The 23,814-nt window shown below is 49.3% G+C and overlaps 1 protein-coding gene across 2 annotated transcripts in view; it reads left to right on the top strand.

Annotated features, from left to right (window-relative positions):
• Positions 1–23,814, top strand: part of LOC121536639 (inactive dipeptidyl peptidase 10-like) — a 346,281-nt gene that overhangs the window by 165,822 nt on the left and 156,645 nt on the right. The gene's annotated exons all lie outside the window — the stretch shown is intronic.

A 23,814-nucleotide genomic window follows, 5' to 3' on the forward strand; every position in this document is an offset into this window, starting at 1 on the left:
ATCTGCCTTAGCATTCTGGGAACCTGGCCTGTACGAAAGGGTGAAACAAAAACGGGTGAGAAACATTGACCACCTTGCCTGGCGAGGGTTTAATCTCTTCGCCGCCCGGATGTACTCCAGATTGCGGTGGTCAGTCAAAATGAGAAAAGGGTGGTTAGCCCCCTCAATCTAATGTCTCCATGCTTTCAGGGCTTGGACCACGGCCAACAGCTCTCGGTCCCCCACATCATAGTTGCGCTCTGCCGGACTGAGCTTCTTAGAAAAGAACACACAGGGGCGGAGCTTGGGTGGTGTGCCCGAGCGCTGGGAAAGTACAGCACCTATCCCAGCCTCCAACGCGCCACCTCAACTGTGAAGGCCAAGGAGGGATCTAGATGAGCCAGCACTGGAGCCGAGGTAAACAGGTTCTTCAGATTATTGAACGCCCTGTCCGCCTCAGCTGACCACCGCAGACGCACCGGTCCCCCCTTCAGCAATGGGAGCCGCTACCTGACCAAAGCCCCGGATAAACCTCTGGTAAAATTGCTGCACCTCCTTCACCGTGGTTGAAGTCGGCCAATTACGCACGGCCGAAATGCGGTCACTCTTCATTTTCACCCCAGACGTGGACATGTGGTACCCTAGGAAGGAGATGGACTCCTGAAAGAACAGGTATTTCTCCGCCTTGGCATACAGGTCATGCTTCAACAGTCGTCCAAGTACTTTACGCACCAGGGACACATGCTCGGCCCGTGTAGCGGAGTATATGAGAATGTCATCAATATACACCACTACACCCTGTCCATGCAGATCCCTGAAAATCTCATCGACAAAGGCTTGGAAGACTGATGGAGCATTCATCAACCCGTATCACATGACGAGGTACTCATAGTGTCCTGAGGTAGTGCTGAAAGTCGTCTTCCACTCATCTCCCACCCGAATACGCACCAGATTGTACGCGCTCCTGAGATCCAATTTCGTGAAGAAGCGCGCCCCGTGCAGTGATTCCATCATACATGCTATCGGAGGTAAGGGATAGCTGTACTTGACAGTGATCTGATCAAGCCCACGGTAATCAATGCACGGGCGTAACCCACCATCCTTCTTCTTCACGAAAAATAAACTTGAGGAAACAGGTGAAGTGGAAGGCCGAATGTATCCCTGTCTCAGAGATTCAGAGACATATGTTTCCATAGCCGCCTTCTCCAACTGTGACAGAGGATACACGTGACTCCGGGGAAGTGCAGCGCCTACCTGGAGATTTATCGCACAATCCCCCGGACGATGGGGTGGTCATTTAGTCACCCTCTTCTTACTGAAGAAGAGAGCCAAATCAGCATACTCAGAAGGAATGTGCACTGTGGAGACCTGGTTTGGACTCTCCACCGTAGTAGCCCCCAAGGAAACCCCTACACACCTCCCTGAGCACTGACTGGACCATCCCTTGAGAGCCCTCTGTTGCCAGGAAATAGTAGGATCATGAGTGTTTAACCAGGGAAGTCCCAACACCACAGGATACGCAGGAGAATCAATCAGATAGAGACTAATCCTCTCCTCATGACCCCCCTGCGTCCTCATTAAGAGTGGTGCGGTAACCTCCCTGATTAGACCTGACGCTAGTGGGCGACTATCTAATGCGTGGACAGGGAAGGGCACATCAACACGAACAGTAGGAATCCCTAACCTATGAGAATATTGACGATCAATAAAATTCCCAACTGCGCCTGAATCAACTAGCGCCTTATGCTGGGAATGAGGAGAAAACTCCGGAAACACAACCTCTATACACAACTGACCAACAGGGAGCTCTGGGTAAGTCGGGTGCCTACTCACCTAAGATGGTCGAACAGTGCTCTGCTTACTGCCTCGACTCCCTGGGGACCCTCCCCAGCACCGACCCGCAGTGTGTCCTCTGCGGCCACAGTTGGTGCAGGGGACGGCCCCTCTCCTGGTCTCCCTAAGCGCAGCACCTCCGAGCTCCATGGGGTAGAGTCGGAGGTGCTGGGGGATGGAATGAATGGGCCCTGATCAGAATGTCTGCGGGTCTCCAACAGGTTATCCAGCCTGATGGACATCTCCACCAGTTGGTCCAGGTTGAGATTAGTATCCCTGCAGGCCAGTTCCCGCCGAACGTCCTTCCTTAGGCTGCACCGATAGTGGTCGATCAGGGCCCTCTCATTCCATCCGGCGCTGTCTGCCAACGTCCTGAACTCCAGCGCAAAATCCTGGGCGCTCCTCCTCTCCTGTCGTAGGTGGAACAGACGCTCGGGTGAAATCCTCGTAGCGGACCGATGCAGCGTCAATTCCTTCCCACTCGGCGTTGGCCCACTCGAGTGCCTTCCCCGACAGACAGGAGATGAGGGCGGACATGCTCTCGTATCCCGAGGGCACCGGGTGAATGGTTGCCAGGTAGAGCTCTACCTGGAGAAGGAAACCCTGACACCAGGCTGGTGTACCATCATATGCCCTCGGGAGCGAGTGCCAAATCCCACTGGGCCCAGGTGGAGAAGGGGTGGACTGTGGTATGGGTGGTAGAGTGGTTGGAGGAGGTGTGGGAAGGCCACTTCTATCCCAACGGTCCATAGTATTCAATACCCTCTCCATGGCGGTGCCGAGCGCCTAGATGATACTCTCCTGTCGTTGAAATCGTTCCTCCATCGATTCGGACTGACGGGCTGTACCTGCTGACTCCATAGATGGTGCGTGGTTCTGTAACGAGTGTCAGTGTAATGCGGTGGATCGAAATGCGGTGGATCGAAACAACACAAAAATACCTCCACACAGGAAGGAACTAACCCGCTCACCAACGACACACGAAACGAAAAACAACCACGCACAAAACACATTGGGAGCCACTGGGTTAAATAGGGAAATAATGGGCAACAGGTGTGTGACGTTAGACAACAGGTGCAACATAGAAACATAGAACATAGATCGGCAGTAGTTAGTATTCCGGTGATGACGAACGCCGCAGCCTGCCCGAGCAAGGAGGAGGGGCAGCCTCGGCAGAATCCGTGACAGCCACATAGGCTCTTTTTTTCAGAGATTTTGTGAGGCAATAACTGCGCCGGACTCTCTGATAGCTCTAGCAGATGAACCTTCCACAACATTTATTGAGTGTATTGAGAGATATACAAATAGCGAAGACGAGAATAACCTTTGGATATCTCATTATTATCTAGTACCATTTCACTGTTAGAGAAGTAGCTTAAATGCAATGGTTTTCACAGCTGTGATGTTGTTTCCAAATGTTGTTTTCAACTTTCCCCTTTTCTCTTTTTGTTCTTTATCATATCAGTTGCATGGGGATGGATCATCATATTTTTTATATTTTTTACATGGAGCCAAGTGAAACATTACTTCTTTATGGGTCTCGACAATCATATACACCTGTGTGTAAACTTTTGCAAATTTTATTTGCTCTTTCCGTGACATTCAAGTTATTACGATTAAGTGAGCATATTATGAAAGAAAATAGTCAAGCAACCTGTAAAGTTAAGACTAATTCTTAAGTTTACTACAAAATTACTGGAATTGTAATATATGATAGTTGATGAGCATTGTATTCACTGTGAGAGCTGGCTTCGGACAATACGACATGTATTTGCCATGTGGAGAGCCCTTATGAAACAAAGACAGTGAAACTCCACAGCCAATGAGTCACTAAAAGGATACTGAGATAATTGGCATCTTTATGACTCATAGTTTTGTCAATGTAACCATAGACACGCAGGTTGACCTTGAGACTGACCTTGGCGTGACCTCGTCTCACGGGCCTCTCATTGCAGTCAGTGGGTGTGTTGTGTTACAACCTGTCCAGACATCCACTTCACTGTGTTTCGGTGGACAAAGGCACACGGAGAAATCAATGCCTCACCATTATGAGGAAGAGAAGGGCTTTCACATGCCACGATCCCCTGTTCTGCCCTAATAGCTCACACTAACGGACAAGGAGTCTGTCATTGTCTGGAGTGGAGAGGAGAAGAGAGGAGAAGGAGAACCAATAGGAGAAGAAGAGGAGAGGAGAGGGGAGCACTGTAAAAAATATTTTGCTAGTTCTACTTTAAAAAATGAGGCTATTTGCATCAGCTATTTGCATCAGCTTTTTGAGCATTTCCAACATGAGTTATTTTTATGTATAATATACTTCACTTTTAATGTTTCACAAACACTAATTGTCACGGTCGTCTATGTCGTCTAAGTATGACCAAGGCGCAGCGTGTCCAAGAAACATGACTTTATTTGAGTAAAGCACGTAATACAAAACAAATGACGACTCAATGAAGTCCACGGTACACTGACCGAAACGGAACAAAAACCCACAAACACAAGGTGAAAACACACAGTTTAAATATGGCTCCCAATCAGAGATAACGAGCCGACAGCTGACACTCGTTACCTCCGATTGGGAGTCATATGACTAACAAGAACAACCAAAACCAAGCACACCCAAATACCCAACATAACCAAACCAAACCCAACAAAACGAATACACCCTGGCTCAAATACAAAAGTCCCGGAGCCAGAGTGTCACAGTACCCCCCTAAAGGTGCGAACTCCGGGCGCACCAGCATACAGTCTAGGGGAGGGTCTGGGTGGGCGTCTGTCCACGGTGGCGGTTCTGGCCCTGGTCGTGGTCCCCACCCCACCTTAGTCACTATCCGCTTCCGTAGCCTCCTCCACATGACCACCCCCCAACTAAACCCCCACTGGATTAAGGGGCGGCACCGGACTAAGGGGCAGCACCGGACTAAGGGGCAGCACCGGACTAAGGGGCAGCACCGGACTAAGGGGCAGCACCAGGATAAGGGGGCAGCACCGGGCTAAGGGACAGCACCGGACTCAATGGCGGATCCTGGCTGGCTGGCTCTGGCGGATCCTGGCTGGACGGCTCTGGCGGATCCTGGCTGGACGGCTCATGGCTGGCTGAAGGATCTGGCTGCTCATGGCTGGCTGACGGATCTGGCTGCTCATGGCTGGCCGACGGATCTGGCTGCTCATGGCTGGCTGACGGATCTGGCTGCTCATGGCTGGCTGAAGGATCTGGCTGCTCATGGCTGGCTGACGGATCTGGCTGCTCATGGCTGGCGGACGGATCTGGCTGCTCATGGCTGGCGGAAGGCTCTGGCTGATCCTGTCTGGCGGAAGGCTCTGGCTGATCCTGTCTGGCGGAAGGCTCTAGCGGCTCCGGTCTGGCGGACGGCTCTGAAGGCTCATGGCAGACGGGCGGCTTTGCAGGCTCAGTCCAGACGGCCAGTTCAAGCGCCTTTGGGCAGACGGGCAGTTCAGGCCCCGTTGGGCAGACGGCAGACTCTGGCCGTCTGAGGCGCACCGTAGGCCTGGTGCGTGGTGCCGGAACTGGAGGTACCGGGCTGAGGACACGCATCTCAGGGCTAGTGCGGGGAGAAGCAACAGGGCATGCTGGACCCTGGGAACGCACATAAAGCCTAGTGCGGGGAGAAGGAACAGGGCATGCTGGACCCTGGGGACGCACATAAGGCCTAGTGCGGAGAGCAGCAACAGGACGCACAGGACTCGGGGAACACACAGGAGGCTTGGTGCGTGGTGTAGGCACTGGTGGTACTGGACTGTAGCGGGGAGGTGGCGCCGGAAATACCGGACCGTGCAGGCTTACTGGCCCCCTTGAGCACTGAGCCTGCCCAACCTTACCCGGGTTGATGCTCCCCGTCGCCCGACCAGTACGGGGAGGTGGAATAACCCGCACCGGCCTATGTGGGCGAACCGGGAACACCATGCGTAAGGCTGGTGCCATGTACGCCGGCCCGAGGAGACGCACTGGTAGCCGGATGCGTTGGGCCGGCTTCATGACATCTGGCTCAACGCTCACTCTAACCCGGCCGATACGTGGAGCTGGAATGTACCGAACCGGGCTATGCCTGCGTACAGGAGACACCATGCGCTCTACTGCGTAACACGGTGTCTGCCCGTACTCTCGCTCTCCACGGTAAGTCCAGGGAGTAGGCGCAGGTCTCCTACCTGACTTCGCCACACTCCCTTTAAGCCCCCCCCCAATAAATTTTTGGGTAGTACCCACGGGCTTCCAGCCTTGACTCCGTGCTGCCTCCTCATACCGCCTCCTCTCGGCTTTAGCTGCCTCCAGCTCTTCACGAGGGCGGCGATATTCTCCCGGTTTTTCCCCAAGGACCCTTTCCAGCCAGTATCTCCTCCCATGTCCATGAATCCTTTATAGGCGTCCATGAATCCTGTGTATGTGGGTCCTGTTGCCGCTTGACACGCCGCTTGGTCCTAGATTGGTGGGTTTTTCTGTCACGGTCGTCTATGTCGTCTAAGTATGACCAAGGCGCAGCGTGTCCAAGAAACATGACTTTATTTGAGTAAAGCACGTAATACAAAACAAAAGACGACTCAATGAAGTCCACGGTACACTGACCGAAACGGAACAAAAACCCACAAACACAAGGTGAAAACACACAGTTTAAATATGGCTCCCAATCAGAGATAACGAGCCGACAGCTGACACTCGTTACCTCCGATTGGGAGTCATATGACTAACAAGAACAACCAAAACCAAGCACACCCAAATACCCAACATAACCAAACCAAACCCAACAAAACGAATACACCCTGGCTCAAATACAAAAGTCCCGGAGCCAGAGTGTCACAGTACCCCCCCCTAAAGGTGCGAACTCCGGGCGCACCAGCATACAGTCTAGGGGAGGGTCTGGGTGGGCGTCTGTCCACGGTGGCGGTTCTGGCCCTGGTCGTGGTCCCCACCCCACCTTAGTCACTATCCGCTTCCGTAGCCTCCTCCACATGACCACCCCCCAACTAAACCCCACTGGATTAAGGGGCGGCACCGGACTAAGGGGCAGCACCGGACTAAGGGGCAGCACCGGACTAAGGGGCAGCACCGGACTAAGGGGCAGCACCAGGATAAGGGGCAGCACCGGGCTAAGGGACAGCACCGGACTCAATGGCGGATCCTGGCTGGCTGGCTCTGGCGGATCCTGGCTGGACGGCTCTGGCGGATCCTGGCTGGACGGCTCATGGCTGGCTGAAGGATCTGGCTGCTCGTGGCTGGCTGACGGATCTGGCTGCTCATGGCTGGCTGACGGATCTGGCTGCTCATGGCTGGCCGACGGATCTGGCTGCTCTGGCTGGCTGACGGATCTGGCTGCTCATGGCTGGCTGAAGGATCTGGCTGCTCATGGCTGGCTGACGGATCTGGCTGCTCATGGCTGGCGGACGGATCTGGCTGCTCATGGCTGGCGGAAGGCTCTGGCTGATCCTGTCTGGCGGAAGGCTCTGGCTGATCCTGTCTGGCGGAAGGCTCTAGCGGCTCCGGTCTGGCGGACGGCTCTGAAGGCTCATGGCAGACGGGCGGCTTTGCAGGCTCAGTCCAGACGGCCAGTTCAAGCGCCTTTGGGCAGACGGGCAGTTCAGGCCCCGTTGGGCAGACGGCAGACTCTGGCCGTCTGAGGCGCACCGTAGGCCTGGTGCGTGGTGCCGGAACTGGAGGTACCGGGCTGAGGACACGCATCTCAGGGCTAGTGCGGGGAGAAGCAACAGGGCATGCTGGACCCTGGGAACGCACATAAAGCCTAGTGCGGGGAGAAGGAACAGGGCATGCTGGACCCTGGGGACGCACATAAGGCCTAGTGCGGAGAGCAGCAACAGGACGCACAGGACTCGGGGAACACACAGGAGGCTTGGTGCGTGGTGTAGGCACTGGTGGTACTGGACTGTAGCGGGGAGGTGGCGCCGGAAATACCGGACCGTGCAGGCTTACTGGCCCCCTTGAGCACTGAGCCTGCCCAACCTTACCCGGGTTGATGCTCCCCGTCGCCCGACCAGTACGGGGAGGTGGAATAACCCGCACCGGCCTATGTGGGCGAACCGGGAACACCATGCGTAAGGCTGGTGCCATGTACGCCCGGCCCGAGGAGACGCACTGGTAGCCGGATGCGTTGGGCCGGCTTCATGACATCTGGCTCAACGCTCACTCTAACCCGGCCGATACGTGGAGCTGGAATGTACCGAACCGGGCTATGCCTGCGTACAGGAGACACCATGCGCTCTACTGCGTAACACGGTGTCTGCCCGTACTCTCGCTCTCCACGGTAAGTCCAGGGAGTAGGCGCAGGTCTCCTACCTGACTTCGCCACACTCCCTTTAAGCCCCCCCCCAAGAAATTTTTGGGTAGTACCCACGGGCTTCCAGCCTTGACTCCGTGCTGCCTCCTCATACCGCCTCCTCTCGGCTTTAGCTGCCTCCAGCTCTTCACGAGGGCGGCGATATTCTCCCGGTTGTGCCCAAGGACCCTTTCCAGCCAGTATCTCCTCCCATGTCCATGAATCCTTTATAGGCGTCCATGAATCCTGTGTATGTGGGTCCTGTTGCCGCTTGACACGCCGCTTGGTCCTAGATTGGTGGGTTTTTCTGTCACGGTCGTCTATGTCGTCTAAGTATGACCAAGGCGCAGCGTGTCCAAGAAACATGACTTTATTTGAGTAAAGCACGTAATACAAAACAAAAGACGACTCAATGAAGTCCACGGTACACTGACCGAAACGGAACAAAAACCCACAAACACAAGGTGAAAACACACAGTTTAAATATGGCTCCCAATCAGAGATAACGAGCCGACAGCTGACACTCGTTACCTCCGATTGGGAGTCATATGACTAACAAGAACAACCAAAACCAAGCACACCCAAATACCCAACATAACCAAACCAAACCCAACAAAACGAATACACCCTGGCTCAAATACAAAAGTCCCGGAGCCAGAGTGTCACACTAATACTGTATTAAGTCCATAAAAAATGGTTTAGATCAAACTTAATTTGATCAATTCCAAAACTGTTAGTATACATTAGATTTACTTTATATTTCTGATTAGTTACTTTCAGTGATCATGTCTTAATGTTTAACATTCTTTTATGTTTTCGATAATTTGCCATTTTGAGCACAGTGTTCAATATACCAGCAGGAACTAAAGGTAGACCTAAAAATGTTGCAATTTAGAGTGGTAATGGTGGGAGTCGGTGGTCTGATCATTAAACGTCAATTTGCCTGACGGTTTTGGTTCATCATGAGCCATTATACCCCATAGCACAACAAGCTGCTTAATACTAGTATATAAATATATTTTTCTTTCTTCAAACATGCGTACAACATTGTGTAAATGTATCATAAAGTCCACAATCCTCTAAAAACAAAGCCACATGGCAAGTTGATGCAAAAACGAAAAACTCTTAAGTTGATAGAAATATTATTGTCACGGTTTACTAAGCCAGAACCCAGAAGCAGACCAGGACAAGGTAAGTGGTGTCAAAGGTGAGTGTTTATTTAACTGATCCACGAGTGCTGCTGAATAATCCAGGGAACAGAGCGGGCGGCGTGGATGAGTTGTTGAGGGTGCAGTAGTTGGTCCAATGATGGCTCGGCAGCCGCCGACCATCAGGCAGAGGTTGGGTGAAGGTTCCGGATGAGTGACTGCAGGGAGAACAAAACGGAGGTAAGCATACAACAAGCAAACAAGGTGCAAAACAACAAAACTAATGCTCTAAGCTCTAAGACTGATCCGCTGATAAACATACTGTTCATGGCTAACGATCCGGCAGGGAATGGATGTTAGGCCAGAGCCTAAGAAGGGTGATGATCAGGACCAGGTGTGCAGATTGCTGATGGGATGCAGGTGCGGAAATCAAGAGAGCTCCCGCCTAGCAATGTTGCCCGGCAACCAGGCAGGAGCGTTCCAGAACCCTCGGGAAACTGGAGATCACGAGCGGAAAAACTAGTACACAGACAGGACCCGACTCAGACTGCCGGGATCGTTACAGTACCCCCCCTCCGACGAACGCCACCGGGCGGACTCCCCGGAGCGCCAGGATGGAGGCGGTAGAAGTCACGAATGAGGTCAGCATCTAGGATCTGTCGTCGCGGAATCCAACTCCTCTCTTCAGGACCATACCCCTCCCAGTCCACGAGATACTGGAAACCCCGGCCCCGCCGTCTGGAATCCATGATGCGTCGCACCGTGTAGGCAGGACCACCTCCGATCATCCGAGGAGGAGGAGGAGGAGGAGGCGGAGGAGGCAACAGAGGACTGAGGAAAACAGGCTTGAGGCAGGAGACATGAAAGGTGGGATGGACTCTGAGCGTCCTCGGTAGTTTGAGTCGAACTGCCACTGGATTGATCACCTTCTCCACCACAAACGGACCAATGAACTTCGGTAACAACTTCCTAGACTCAGTCCGTAAAGGAAGATCCCGTGTGGCCAACCAGACCCTATCTCCGATGGTATAGGTGGGAGCGGGGATCCGGCGACGATTCGCCTGGAGCTGATACCGGTCCGAAACTCTAAGGAGTGCCTTTCTGGCCCGATGCCAGGTCCGGTGGCAACGACGAATATGGGCCTGAACAGAGGGCACTGAGAGCTCCTTCTCCTGAGAAGGGAACAAGGGAGGTTGGTAGCCATACAGGCACTGGAAGGGAGACATCCCAGTGGCAGATGTAGGGAGAGTATTGTGGGCATACTCAACCCAAGGCAACTGAGAGACCCAGGAGGTGGGGTTGGAAGAGACAAGGCAGCGTAGCATGGATTCCATCTTCTGGTTGGCTCTCTCCGCCTGACCATTAGATTGGGGGTGAAAACCAGATGTGAGACTGACTGTAGCTCCAATGGCCAAACAGAAGGACTTCCAGACAGCAGAGGTAAACTGAGGGCCACGGTCGGAAACGATATCACTGGGCAAACCGTGGACCCTGAAAACCTCCCTGACCAGGATCTCGGACGTCTCCGAGGCAGAGGGAAGCTTGGCAATTGGCACAAAGTGGGCGAACTTGCTGAATCTGTCCACGATAGTCAGAACGACCGTGTTCCCCTCAGAAGCGGGCAACCCAGTGACAAAGTCCAGGGCCAGATGCGACCATGGTCGCCGGGGAATAGGAAGGGGGTGAAGTAGTCCAGAGCTGGGCCGATTGGTACTCTTATTCTGCGCACACACTGGACAGGCAGCAACAAAACCCCGAGTATCCTCGGCCATGGCAGGCCACCAAAAAGCGTCTGCGAAGAAACGCCATCGTCCGAGCCACGCCAGGGTGACAAGCCATCTTGCTGGCGTGGGACCATTTGAGGACAGCAGGACGAACCGACTCAGGCACAAACAACCGACCGGGTGGACCGTTACCGGGACCGGGCTGCGTCCGAAGGGCCGCCATCACCTCCTCCTCAATCTTCCACATAACTGCTCCCACGACGCAGTTCCGGGGAGAATTGTCTCGGTCTTGGACCCACTCTCTTCCGTCTTGGAGAACATCCGGGACAAGGCGTCCGCCTTGCCGTTCTTAGATCCAGGTCGGAACGTCAGGGAAAAAATTGAATCGTCCGAAAAACAACGCCCACCTGGCCTGACGGGAGTTGCGACGTCTAGCCGATTGCACGTAAGCAAGATTCTTGTGGTCAGTCCAGACAATAAACGGTTGCTCCGCCCCCTCCAACCAGTGGCGCCACTCCTCCAAGGCAAGTTTCACCGCGAGAAGCTCCCGGTTACCCACATCGTAGTTCCTCTCTGCAGGCGAAAGGCGACGAGAGTAGTAGGCGCAGGGATGGAGTTTACTGTCCGTGGAGCATCGCTGCGACAGGATGGCGCCAACTCCCACATCAGACGCGTCCACTTCAACGACGAACTGACGGGCCGTGTCCGGTTGAGAGAGAATCGGTGCGTTGGTGAATCGCCTCTTCAAATCCAGAAACGCTCGATCCGCCTCCGGATTCCACTTGAAGGTCCTGATACTGGAAGTTAAGGCAGTTAACGGAGCGGCCACACGGCTGTAATCCCGGATGAATCTGCGGTAGAAATTCGCAAACCCCAAAAATCTCTGGAGCTGCAATCTCGTACCGGGCTGGGCCCATTCCAGAACCGCTCTAACCTTCTCCTTGTCCATCCTAATCTCTCCCCTGGAGATGATGTACCCGAGGAAGGATGTCGTGTGGGCGTGAAACTCGCACTTCTCGGCCTTCACGAACAGGCGATTCTCCAACAATCGCTGCAGAACCTGCCGGACATGCTGGACGTGGTCGGAAGGTTCCTTCGAGAAGATCAGAATGTCATCCAGGTAAACAAACACAAAGAGACCGATCATATCTCTCAGGACGTCGTTCACCATACTCTGGAATACCGCTGGAGCATTGGTCAGTCCAAACGGCATCACCTGATACTCGAAGTGACCCATCGGTGTATTGAAACCCGTCAACCACTCGTCCCCCTCTCTGATCCGGACCATGTGATACGCATTGCGTAGGTCTAGCTTGGTGAACACCGTAGCACCCTGTAAGGAGTCGAAGGCAGAACTCATCAAGGGCAGGGGATACTTGTTCTTGACCGTGATGTCATTCAACCCCCGATAATCAATACACGGTCGAAGAGAGCCATCCTTCTTACCCACAAAGAAGAATCCTGCCCCCAGGGGTGATGACGAGGGCCGAACGAGACCAGCAGCTAGGGACTCCTTGATGTAGGTCTCCAAAGCCTCACGTTCAGGTCGGGAGATACTGTATAACCTTCCCTTGGGGTAGACAGCTCCAGGGAACAGGTTGATGGCACAATCATATGGTCGGTGGGGAGGGAGTGACAGAGCCTTCTGCTTACTGAACACTTCCCCCAAATCGTGATATGTCTCGGGAACCAGGGACAAATCTGGGGGTTTAGCCTCAATCACCTGACTGGGAACCGAATGGGGACAGGCAGTCTTGAGACAGTTAGCATGACAATCAAGGCTCCAACTCGTTACCTTGCCCGTCACCCAATCGAACGTGGGATTGTGTTCCTTCAGCCAGGGGTATCCAAGGACCAGAGGAACATGGGAAGACGGCAGAATGAAGAATGAAATCATCTCAGAATGATTCCCCGACAACAGCATCTTAACCGGTTCAGTCCTCATCGTGATACGTGCCAGACTACTGCCGTCCAGAGTGGTAGCTTCAATGGCTTCCGGCAATTGCTCCTTGGAAAGCCCCAGCTGTTCCACCAACTCGGCATCAAGAAAGCTTCCATCGGCACCTGAATCGATAAAAGCGTTAATCGCTAAGCTCTGATTCCTGTTCATAAGGGTAGCCGGGAAACGGGGTCTGACAGAGGTATTGAGAGATCGAAACTGGCTCGCTAAAAGTCCTCCCAACTTTAGCGAGCCGCGCAGTTTGACGACCGCCGGGAACAAGTGGCGAGGTAATGTCCCGAACCACCACAGTAGAGGCAACAGTTAGTCCTACGTCTGTGTTGGTGCTCCTCCTTGGTTAACCCGTGCCGCCCCACTTGCATGGGTTCAGAATCGGGAGACAGGACCTCTCCACTAATCCTGTGTGGTGGACGATGATCGACGTATTCTGATCCAATCCCCGACCCGACTGGAACCTGAGAAGCTGATCGGTTGGACGGGACCCATTGCTTCTCCCTCCTTCGCTCTCGGACTCGATTATCCACCCGAATAGACAAGGCTACCAAGCTGTCCAGGTCACTAGGCTCCGGATAGGAGATCAACTCATCCTTGAGCTGCTCCGACAGACCCTGGTAAAAGGCCGCTTGCAGAGACTCCTCATTCCACCCACTCTCCACAGCCAACGTCTTGAACTCGATCACGAAGTCGGCCACGCTGCGAGTTCCTTGGCGAAGCGAAAACAGGCGCCTAGCTGCGTCCCTCCCTCGGACGGAATGGTCGAAGAGCTTCCTCATCTCGGCCGTGAACCCCTGGTATGAAGCCATGCAGGGATCCTGTCGTTCCCAAACGGCTGAAGCCCACTCCAGCGCTCGACCACGCAGCAACTCAATCACAAAGGCTATCCTAGCCTTGTCTGTGGCATAAGAGTAGGGCTGTAGATCGAACACTAACCCACACTGCATAAGGAAGGAACGGCATCTTCCCAGCTCCCCCTCATATTTATCCGGCGTCGGAACCTTGGGCTCACGGAAGGACACAGCTCCAGAAGCGGCAGGCGAGATGGGTGAAACCGGTAGTGGATCCTCCACCGGAAACTTGCGCTGGTTCTGGACCTCCGTCAGACCGGTAGAAAGGTTCCGAACTGACAACGCGATCTCCTGTAGTACCGTGCTATGATGGCCCAACATCTTCTCCTGATGGGTAATGGCATGGCGAACAGAGTCCAGGTCCGCTGGGTTCATTACTGGCCGGATCGTTCTGTCACGGTTTACTAAGCCAGAACCCAGAAGCAGACCAGGACAAGGTAAGTGGTGTCAAAGGTGAGTGTTTATTTAACTGATCCACGAGTGCTGCTGAATAATCCAGGGAACAGAGCGGGCGGCGTGGATGAGTTGTTGAGGGTGCAGTAGTTGGTCCAATGATGGCTCGGCAGCCGCCGACCATCAGGCAGAGGTTGGGTGAAGGTTCCGGATGAGTGACTGCAGGGAGAACAAAACGGAGGTAAGCATACAACAAGCAAACAAGGTGCAAAACAACAAAACTAATGCTCTAAGCTCTAAGACTGATCCGCTGATAAACATACTGTTCATGGCTAACGATCCGGCAGGGAATGGATGTTAGGCCAGAGCCTAAGAAGGGTGATGATCAGGACCAGGTGTGCAGATTGCTGATGGGATGCAGGTGCGGAAATCAAGAGAGCTCCCGCCTAGCAATGTTGCCCGGCAACCAGGCAGGGAGCGTTCCAGAACCCTCGGGAAACTGGAGATCACGAGCGGAAAAACTAGTACACAGACAGGACCCGACTCAGACTGCCGGGATCGTTACAATTATGATAATTGAGTGTTAAAGACAATTTCCATTGTAGTTGTTTTTATACACAAATACTTGTTTAGATTATTAATGTATCTTATGTTGAATATTTATTTATTTATTTCAGGTTGGTTTAACAAGTGAAGTAAAGTACTAATTTTTATCAAGTTAAGATGATAACTAGATTTATTTTAAATACAAAAAACGATTTTCAAGTATAATTTACTAACCACAGGAGTCATTTTTTACAGTGAGGGGAGGACAGGAGAGGAGAGGAGGAGAGGAGAGGAGGACAGGAGAGGAGAGGAGGACAGGAGAGGAGGACAGGAGAGGAGGAGAGGAGAGGAGGACCGGAGAGGAGAGGAGGACAGGAGAGGAGAGGAGGAGAGGAGAGGAGGACAGGAGAGGAGGAGAGGAGGAGAGGAGGGGGGGAAAGAGGAATAGAGGCGAGGAAAGAGGAAGAGAGGAGAGGAGGTTGGAGGACGAAGAGCGGAGAGCGGCGAGGAGGAGAGAGGAGGGGACTGGGAAAAGGGAGGAGGAAGAGAAGTGGGGAAGACGAGGAGGAAGGGGAGGGAAAAGAAGAAGGGGAAGTGGAGAGAAGTGAATAGGGCCGCTGCCAAATGGTTTTCAACATAGCCATGAGACTAGACTGTCAGGGGACCTGAGGAGATGCTACATTCCAAACAACATGATGTAGTTTACCTGTAGTTACCACAGCCACCAAAGGAACCCACAACGATTGTTTGTGAAAGCCGGCCTCAGTTTTTCCTTTTCCAATAATCAGAAACTCTAAGTACTGTTCACTAACTAAACAGCCCAATGACAAAGAAATAATGATATGGTATGTTAACGCTGGGATCATTATCATGTGGTAAAATGGACGAGCCCTATTTACAGTTGAAGTCGGAAGTTTACATACACTTAGGTTGGAGTCATTAAAACTTGTTTTTCAACCACTCCACAAATTTCTTGTTAACAAACTATAGTTTTGGCAAGTCGGTTAGGACATCTACTTTGTGCATGACACAAGTAATTTTTCAAACAATTGTTTACAGACAGATTATTTCACTTATAATTCACTGTATCATGATTCCAGTGGGTCAGAAGTTTACATACACTAAGTTGACTGTGCCTTTAAACAGCTTGGAAAATTCCAGAAAATGATGTCATGACTTTAGAAGCTTCTGATCATCATTTGAGTCAATTGGATGTGTACCTGTGAATGTATTTCAAGGCCTACCTTCAAACTCAGTGCCTCTTTGCTTGACATCATGGGAAAATCAAAAGAAATCAGCCAAGACCCCAGAAAAAGAATTGTAGACCTCCACAAGTCTGGTTCATCCTTGGGAGCAATTTCCAAATGCCTGAAGGTACCACATTCATCTGTACAAACAATAGTACGCAAGTATAAACACCATGGGAACACGCAACCGTCAAACCGCTCAGGGAAGAGATGCGTTCTGTCTCCTAGAGATGAACGTACTTTGGTGCGAAAAGTGCCAATCAATCCCAGAACAACAGCAAAGGACCATGTGAAGATGCTGGAGGAAACAGGTACAAAAGTATCTATATCCACAGTAAAACGAGTCCTATATCGACATAACCTGAAAGGCCGCTCAGCAAGGAAGAAGCCACTGCTCTAAAACCGCCATTAAAAAGCAAGATTACGGTTTGCAACTGCACATGGGGACAAAGATCGTACTTTTTGGAGAAATGTCCTTTTTGTCATAATGACCATCGTTATTTTTGGAAGAAAAAGGGGGTTGCTTGCAAGCCGAAGAACACCATCCCAACCGTGAAGCACGGGGGTGGCAGCATCATGCTGTGGGGGTGCTTTGCTGCAGGAGGTATGGTGCACTTCACAAAATAGATGGCATCATGAGGAAGGAAAATTATGTGGATATATTGAAACAACATCTGAAGACATCAGTCAGGAAGTTCAAGCTTGGTCGCAAATGGGTCTTCCAAATAGACAATGACCCCAAGCATACTTCCAAAGTTACGTCAAAATGGCTTAAGGACAACAAAGTCAAGGTATTGGGGTGGCCATCACAAAGCCCTGACCTCAATCCTATAGAAAATGTGTGGGCAGAACTGAAAAAGCGTGTGCGAGCAAGGAGGCCGACAAACCTGATTGAATAAATTAAAACTGAAATAAATAATTCTCTCTACTATTATTCTGACATTTCACATTCTTAAAATAACGTGGTGATCCTAACTGACCTAAAACAGGGAAATCTTACTAGGATTAAATGTCAGGAATTTTGAAAAACTGAGTTTAAATGTATTTGGCAAAGGTGTATGTAAACTTCCGACTTCAACTGTATTTTATCCATGCTTTTGTATTTAGGTTTGGCAAACATAGCCAGTGGTGGAAAAAGTACCCAATTGTCATGCTTGAGTAAAAGTAAAGATACCTTAATTGAAAATGACTCAAGTAAAAGTGAAAGTCACCCAGTAAAATACTACTTAAGTAAAAGTCTAAAAGTATTTGGTTTTAAATATACTTCAGTTTCAAAAGTAAATGTAATTGCTAAAATATACTTAAGTATCAAAAGTAAAAGTATAAATATTTTAAAAAATCCTTATATTAAGCAAACCAGACGGCACAATACAGAAATCAAAAGTTTAATTTACGGATAGCCAGGGGCACAATCCAACACTCAGACATCATTTATAAATAAAACATTTGTGTTTAGTGGGTCCGCCAGATCAGAGGCAGTAGAGATGACCAGGGATGTTCTCTTGATAAGTGTATGAATTGGACCATTTTCCTGTATGGAGTAAAAAGAAAAAAAAAAAATGTATGTAGTGAAGTAGAACTAAAAGTTGTTTATGTACATAAATAGTAAAGTAAATGTACAGATACCTAGTTTGAGTCATCAGATCTGAGGGAGGCCGTGGCTACTTCTTATCTCTGAGCAGATATTTAACAGAGTGAGATTTTACCTTAATTCTGTTATTAAACTTAGCATCTGCAGAGTTCTTCCAGTAAATGTGTTTTGGTGAAATGTTCTGCGTACATTTGTTTAAAGAGTCCTTGTGCATAGAGTCAAAATAGAATGCCACACAGAAAGCACATGGAAACAAAATCAAAGCACATCCTCTGAAGCAAGAGAGAAAATGTTTTTCTTATAAGTATAATACATTTTATATTATATTCTTAGTTAATTGGTACCTGTTTTGTTTTGTTTTTGCACGCATGACTGTAATTCACTTTGGATAAAAGCGTCTGCTAAATGGCATATATTATTTATTATACATATTATTGTTATTTTATATGCATTGCTTTGTTTATGGCCATGCAGTTTTATATTATAGAAAAAGTATATAATCAGAAAGGCACATCATACACTGCTCAAAAAAATAAAGGGAACACTTAAACAACACAATGTAACTCCAAGTCAATCACACTTCTGTGAAATCAAACTGTCCACTTAGGAAGCAACACTGATTGACAATAAATGTCACATGCTGTTGTGCAAATGGAATAGACAACAGGAGGAAATGATAGGCAATTAGCAAGACACCCCCAATAAAGGGCTGGTTTTGCAGGTGGTGACCACAGACCACTTCTCAGTTCCTATGCTTCCTGGCTGATGTTTTGGTCACTTTTGAATGCTGGCGGTGCTTTCACTCTAGTGGTAGCATGAGACGGAGTCTACAACCCACACAAGTGGCTCAGGTAGTGCAGCTCATCCAGGATGGCACATCAATGCGAGCTGTGGCAAGAAGGTTTGCTGTGTCTGTCAGCGTAGTGTCCAGAGCATGGAGGCGCTACCAGGAGACAGGCCAGTACATCAGGAGACGTGGAGGAGGCCGTAGGAGGGCAACAACCCAGCAGCAGGACTGCTACCTCCACCTTTGTGCAAGGAGGAGCAGGAGGAGCACTGCCAGAGCCCTGCAAAATGACCTCCAGCAGGCCACAAATGTGCATGTGTCTACTCAAACGATCAGAAACAGACTCCATGAGGGTGGTATGAGGGCCCGACGTCCACAGGTGGGGGTTGTGCTTACAGCCCAACACCGTGCAGGACGTTTGGCATTTGCCAGAGAACACCAAGATTGGCAAAAATCGCCACGTGACAGAGTCTGGAGACGCCGTGGAGAACGTTCTGCTGCCTGCAACATCCTCCAGCATGACCGGTTTGGCGGTGGGTCAGTCATGGTGTGGGGTGGCATTTATTTGGGGGGCCGCACAGCCCTCCATGTGCTCGCCAGAGATAGCCTGACTGCCATAAGGTACCGAGATGAGATCCTCAGACCCCTTGTGAGACCATATGCTGGTGCGGTTGGCCCTGGGTTCCTCCTAATGCAAGACAATGCTAGACCTCATGTGGCTGGAGTGTGTCAGCAGTTCCTGCAAGAGGAAGGCATTGATGCTATGGACTGGCCCGCCCGTTCCCCAGACCTGAATCCAATTGAGCACATCTGGGACATCATGTCTCGCTCCATCCACCAACGCCACGTTGCACCACAGACTGTCCAGGAGTTGGCGGATGCTTTAGTCCAGGTCTGGGAGGAGATCCCTCAGGAGACCATCCGCCACCTCATCAGGAGCATGCCCAGGCGTTGTAGGGAGGTCATACAAGCACGTGGAGGCCACACACACTACTGAGCCTCATTTTGACTTGTTTTAAGGACATTACATCAAAGTTGGATCAGCCTGTAGTGTGGTTTTCCACTTTAATTTTGAGGGTGACTCCAAATCCAGACCTCCATGGGTTGATACATTTGATTTCCATTGATAATTTTTGTGTGATTTTGTTGTCAGCACATTCAACTATGTAAAGAAAATAGTATTTAATAAGATTAGTTCATTCATTCAGATCTAGGATGTTATATTTTAGTGTTCCTTTATTTTTTTGAGCAGTGTACAAATAAATCCCTTTCCACTGTTAAAAGTAAACCAAGCACACACATAATAGGAGTTACATTGCCGAGTGGCGCAGTGGTCTAAGGCACTGCATCGCAGTGCTAGCTGTGCCACTAGAGATCCTGGTTCGAATCCAGGCTCTGTCGTAGCCGGCCGCGACCGGGAGACCCATGGGGCGGCGCACAATTGGCCCAGCGTCGTCCAGGGTAGGGGAGGGAATGGCCTGCAGGGATGTAGCTCAGTTGGTAGAGCATGGCGTTTGCAACGCCAGGGTTGTGGGTTCGTTTCCCACGGGGGGCCAGTATGAAAAAATAAATAATAATGAATGCACTCTCTAACTGTAAGTCGCTCTGGATAAGAGCGTCTGCTAAATTACTAAAATGTAAAATGTACATATAAAACACAGCGCCCCTGTGGAAATGAGGTGAATTGCAACTTCACTTAGGCTGAATTCAAATCACTCTCCCCCTTCCCTCCCCATACAATAGATTACAATACCGGCATTGGTACCATAAAACTGTTTTGTTGACTGTAAGTTACGGTAAAACAACGATAATCATTATCATATTTCCCAGCATTCCCAACAGTTTTTTTTATATCTGTGTTTTTGCATGTACATTGATTGATTAATCTTATGCTACACAAAGATAAATAACATACATGTTTCTAAACTAATCCAATCAGTTAGTTAGATTTTGTGCACCTGTTACTGAAATGGTTGTTCCAGTTTAAATGGCTTAGGTAGTCACCTCACAATGTTCTTAAACCTGACAGACATTTTGAATGCAGGTTACGAGGGAATAAATTCAAACTGTTGGATTCGAATAGGAATTATGCATCACTTTGCAAGCCAGTATTATGTGACTTGTAAGAGGGTTGAAAAATTCTGATAACGTTCCCCAAATTCCCAGAAATCCTGGTTGGAATATTCCTGTAAATGGGAGGGAATAACCAGGAAATCCGGAATCCTTCAACTAGGATTTTGGGGAATTTTGTGAACGTTAATGGAATTTTGCATCCCTACTTGCATGCCTTATGTGGCCTGTAAAACATTTACAAGGCTTTATGAAATTTGTATTGTGTTAAATAATTACATTTTAATGATAACATATTCACTTAGGATCTCACTTGGTGAAGGCCACAAGAATGAACATGGATGAATGCAACAACCATGTCTCTGTTACTAACAAATACAGTATGGGCGGTAACTCTACAATTCATTCGAAAGGCAAGTGTCACGTTCGTTGAAGGACGGGTCAGACCAAGGCGCAGCGTTATCCCTTGCTTGCTAGCTACCCAACTATGGCTAACTTACAGTCAAGTCAAACAGTGCAGCCAGAATAACAACAGTAGCTGCATTTGCATTTGTTTAAGCTGTTTTCTAGTGACTTTTATTTGGATACATCTATAACAATGAGCTAATGAGGTGCGATTTCGCCTTAGACCCACCCGTTGTATAATAATAATACAAATAATTGTTCTGTTCAGATGAGTTTCTGTCGGTGTGCCTAGAAGTTCAACCTATTCTAAATAAATGTTGATGATGTGTCCATTCGGGTCGGACTCTGATCTATGTATATCCTTTTCCGTCATGATTACTATGTGTCCAATCGTGACATGGGTGCAAATGCCTAAATAGGTGCCTAGTATTAGCTTTGTATAGCTGGTACTCAAAATATTATTGGGGCATTCAAATGTACAGTGAGGGAAAAAAGTATTTGATCCCCTGCTGATTTTGTACGTTTGCCCACTGACAAAGAAATTATCAGTCTATAATTTTAATGGTAGGTGTATTTGAACAGTGAGAGACAGAATAACAAAACAAAAAAATCCAGAAAAAATGCATGTCAAAAATGTTATAAATTGATTTGCATTTTAATGAGGGAAATAAGTATTTGACCCCCTCTCAATTAGAAAGATTTCTGGCTCCCAGGTGTTATACAGGTAACGAGCTGAGATTACGAGCACACTCTTAAAGGGAGTGCTCCTAATCTCAGCTTGTTACCTGTATAAAAGACACCTGTCAACAGAAGCAATCAATCAGTTTCCAAACACTCCACCATGGCCAAGACCAAAGAGCTCTCCAAGGATGTCAGGGACAAGATTGTAGACCTACACAAGTGTTACGAACCCCGTGGCTTTAAACGTCTAGGGTGAATGGACATGAGACCCGTAACATAATTCATGCAAATTATAAGCGTGACATGGAACAGTGAGAACAAAAACTACACGACAACCATAAACTACCGTCAAACATAAAAGGTTTATTTTTGAACACACGGTAAAGGTTTGGGAAAAAGGGCTGAGCAGGACCCAAGAAATGAAACAATAGTGTATAAAACCCCTTAAAAAATCTTGCCTGCCTCAAGAACCGCTAAGCTACTGCTAATCATACAAAAATACAGTGGGTGGTCCGCTCAGGTCTAACTAGTGTTTTTAGACAGTTTTCTTCCTACGGGTAATGTACGCCCAAGGGCAACTTGCTTAAATTCCCCTTTTCCCAGAAACACACAAAGTTACCAAACAGAGTAACCAGCAAATGAGTGAGTACACAAAAACACAGGACACCACAGTATCCATACTCACATACAGAAATAGTCTCTAACAAAGTTACCAAACAGAGTAACCAGCAACTTAGTGAGTACACAAAACACAGGACACCACAGTATCCATACTCACATACGGAAATAGTCTCTAACAACAAACACAACTGACCGGCTTTTAAACAATGGGATATGTGATTGAAAAACCAGAAACAGGTGGTGCAATGCAGAGGAATGTCCACTGATTGGTCCACCTCAGCAATCAGCAGACACCCCAACGACCACCAATCAGGAACATACAGGACTCCTGTGATTAGGGCAGAAGGAGAGGAAAAACACAAAAAGACACAGGATACCTGTATCCGTAACAACAAGGCTGGAATGGGCTGCAAGACCATCGCCAAGCAGCTTGGTGAGAAGGTGACAACAGTTGGTGCAATTATTCGCAAATAAAAGAAACAGAAAATAACTGTCAATCTCCCTCGGCCTGGGGCTCCCATGCAAGATCTCACCTCGTGGAGTTGCAATGATCATGAGAACGGTGAGGAATCAGCCCGGAACTACACGGGAGGATCTTGTCAATGATCTCAAGGCAGCTGGGACCATAGTCACCAAGAAAACAATTGGTAACACACTACGCCGTGAAGGACTGAAATCATGCAGCGCCCGCAAGGTCCCCCTGCTCAAGAAAGCACATATACAGGCCCGTCTGAAGTTTGCCAATGAACATCTGAATGTTTAAGAGGAGAACTGGGTGACAGTGTTGTGGTCAGATGAGACCAAAATCGAGCTCTTTGGCAGCAACTCAACTTGCCGTGTTTGGAGGAGGAGAAATGCTGCCTATGACCCCAATAACACCATCCCCACCGTCAAACATGGAGGTGGAAACATTATGATTTGGGGGTGTTTTTCTGCTAAGGGGACAGGACAACTTCATCACATCAAAGGGACGATGGACGGGGCCATGTACCGTCAAATCTTGTGTGAGAACCTCCTTCCCTCAGCCAGGGCATTGAAAATGGGTCGTGGATGGGTATTCCAGCATGACAATGACCCAAAACACACGGTCAAGGCAACAAAGGAATGGCTCAAGAAGAAGCACATTAAGGTCCTGGAGTGGCCTAGCCAGTCTCCAGACCTTAATCCCATAGAAAATCTGTGGAGGGAGCTGAAGGTTCGAGTTGCCAAACGTCAGCCTCGAAACCTTAATGACTTGGAGAAGATCTGCAAAGAGGAGTGCGACAAAATCCCTCCTGAGATGTGTGCAAACCTGGTGGCCGACTAAAAGAAACATCTGACCTCTGTGATTGCCAACAAGGGTTTTGCCACCAAGTACTAAGTAATGTTTTGCAGAGGGGTCAAATACGTATTTCCCTCATTAAAATGCAAATCAATTTATAAAATTTTTGACATGCGTTTTTCCTGGATTTTTTTGTTGTTATTCTGTCTCTCACTGTTAAAAAAAACCTACCATTAAAATTAAAGACTGATCATTTCTTTGTCAGTGGCAAACGTACAAAATCAGCAATGGATCAAATACTTTTTTCCCTCACTGTATTGTGGCGGTCATCACTATATGAGCCATGTTACATATTCCACCAAGTGGATTAATCCTATTGGTGTGATGCATAGTGCGTTTGCCTTTCATGCCAGTGTGCCGTGTTAGCTTCCTTGCCCTGCTG

Source organism: Coregonus clupeaformis, chromosome 23, assembly GCF_020615455.1.
Source record: "Coregonus clupeaformis isolate EN_2021a chromosome 23, ASM2061545v1, whole genome shotgun sequence".
Taxonomy (NCBI): Eukaryota; Metazoa; Chordata; class Actinopteri; order Salmoniformes; family Salmonidae; genus Coregonus; species Coregonus clupeaformis.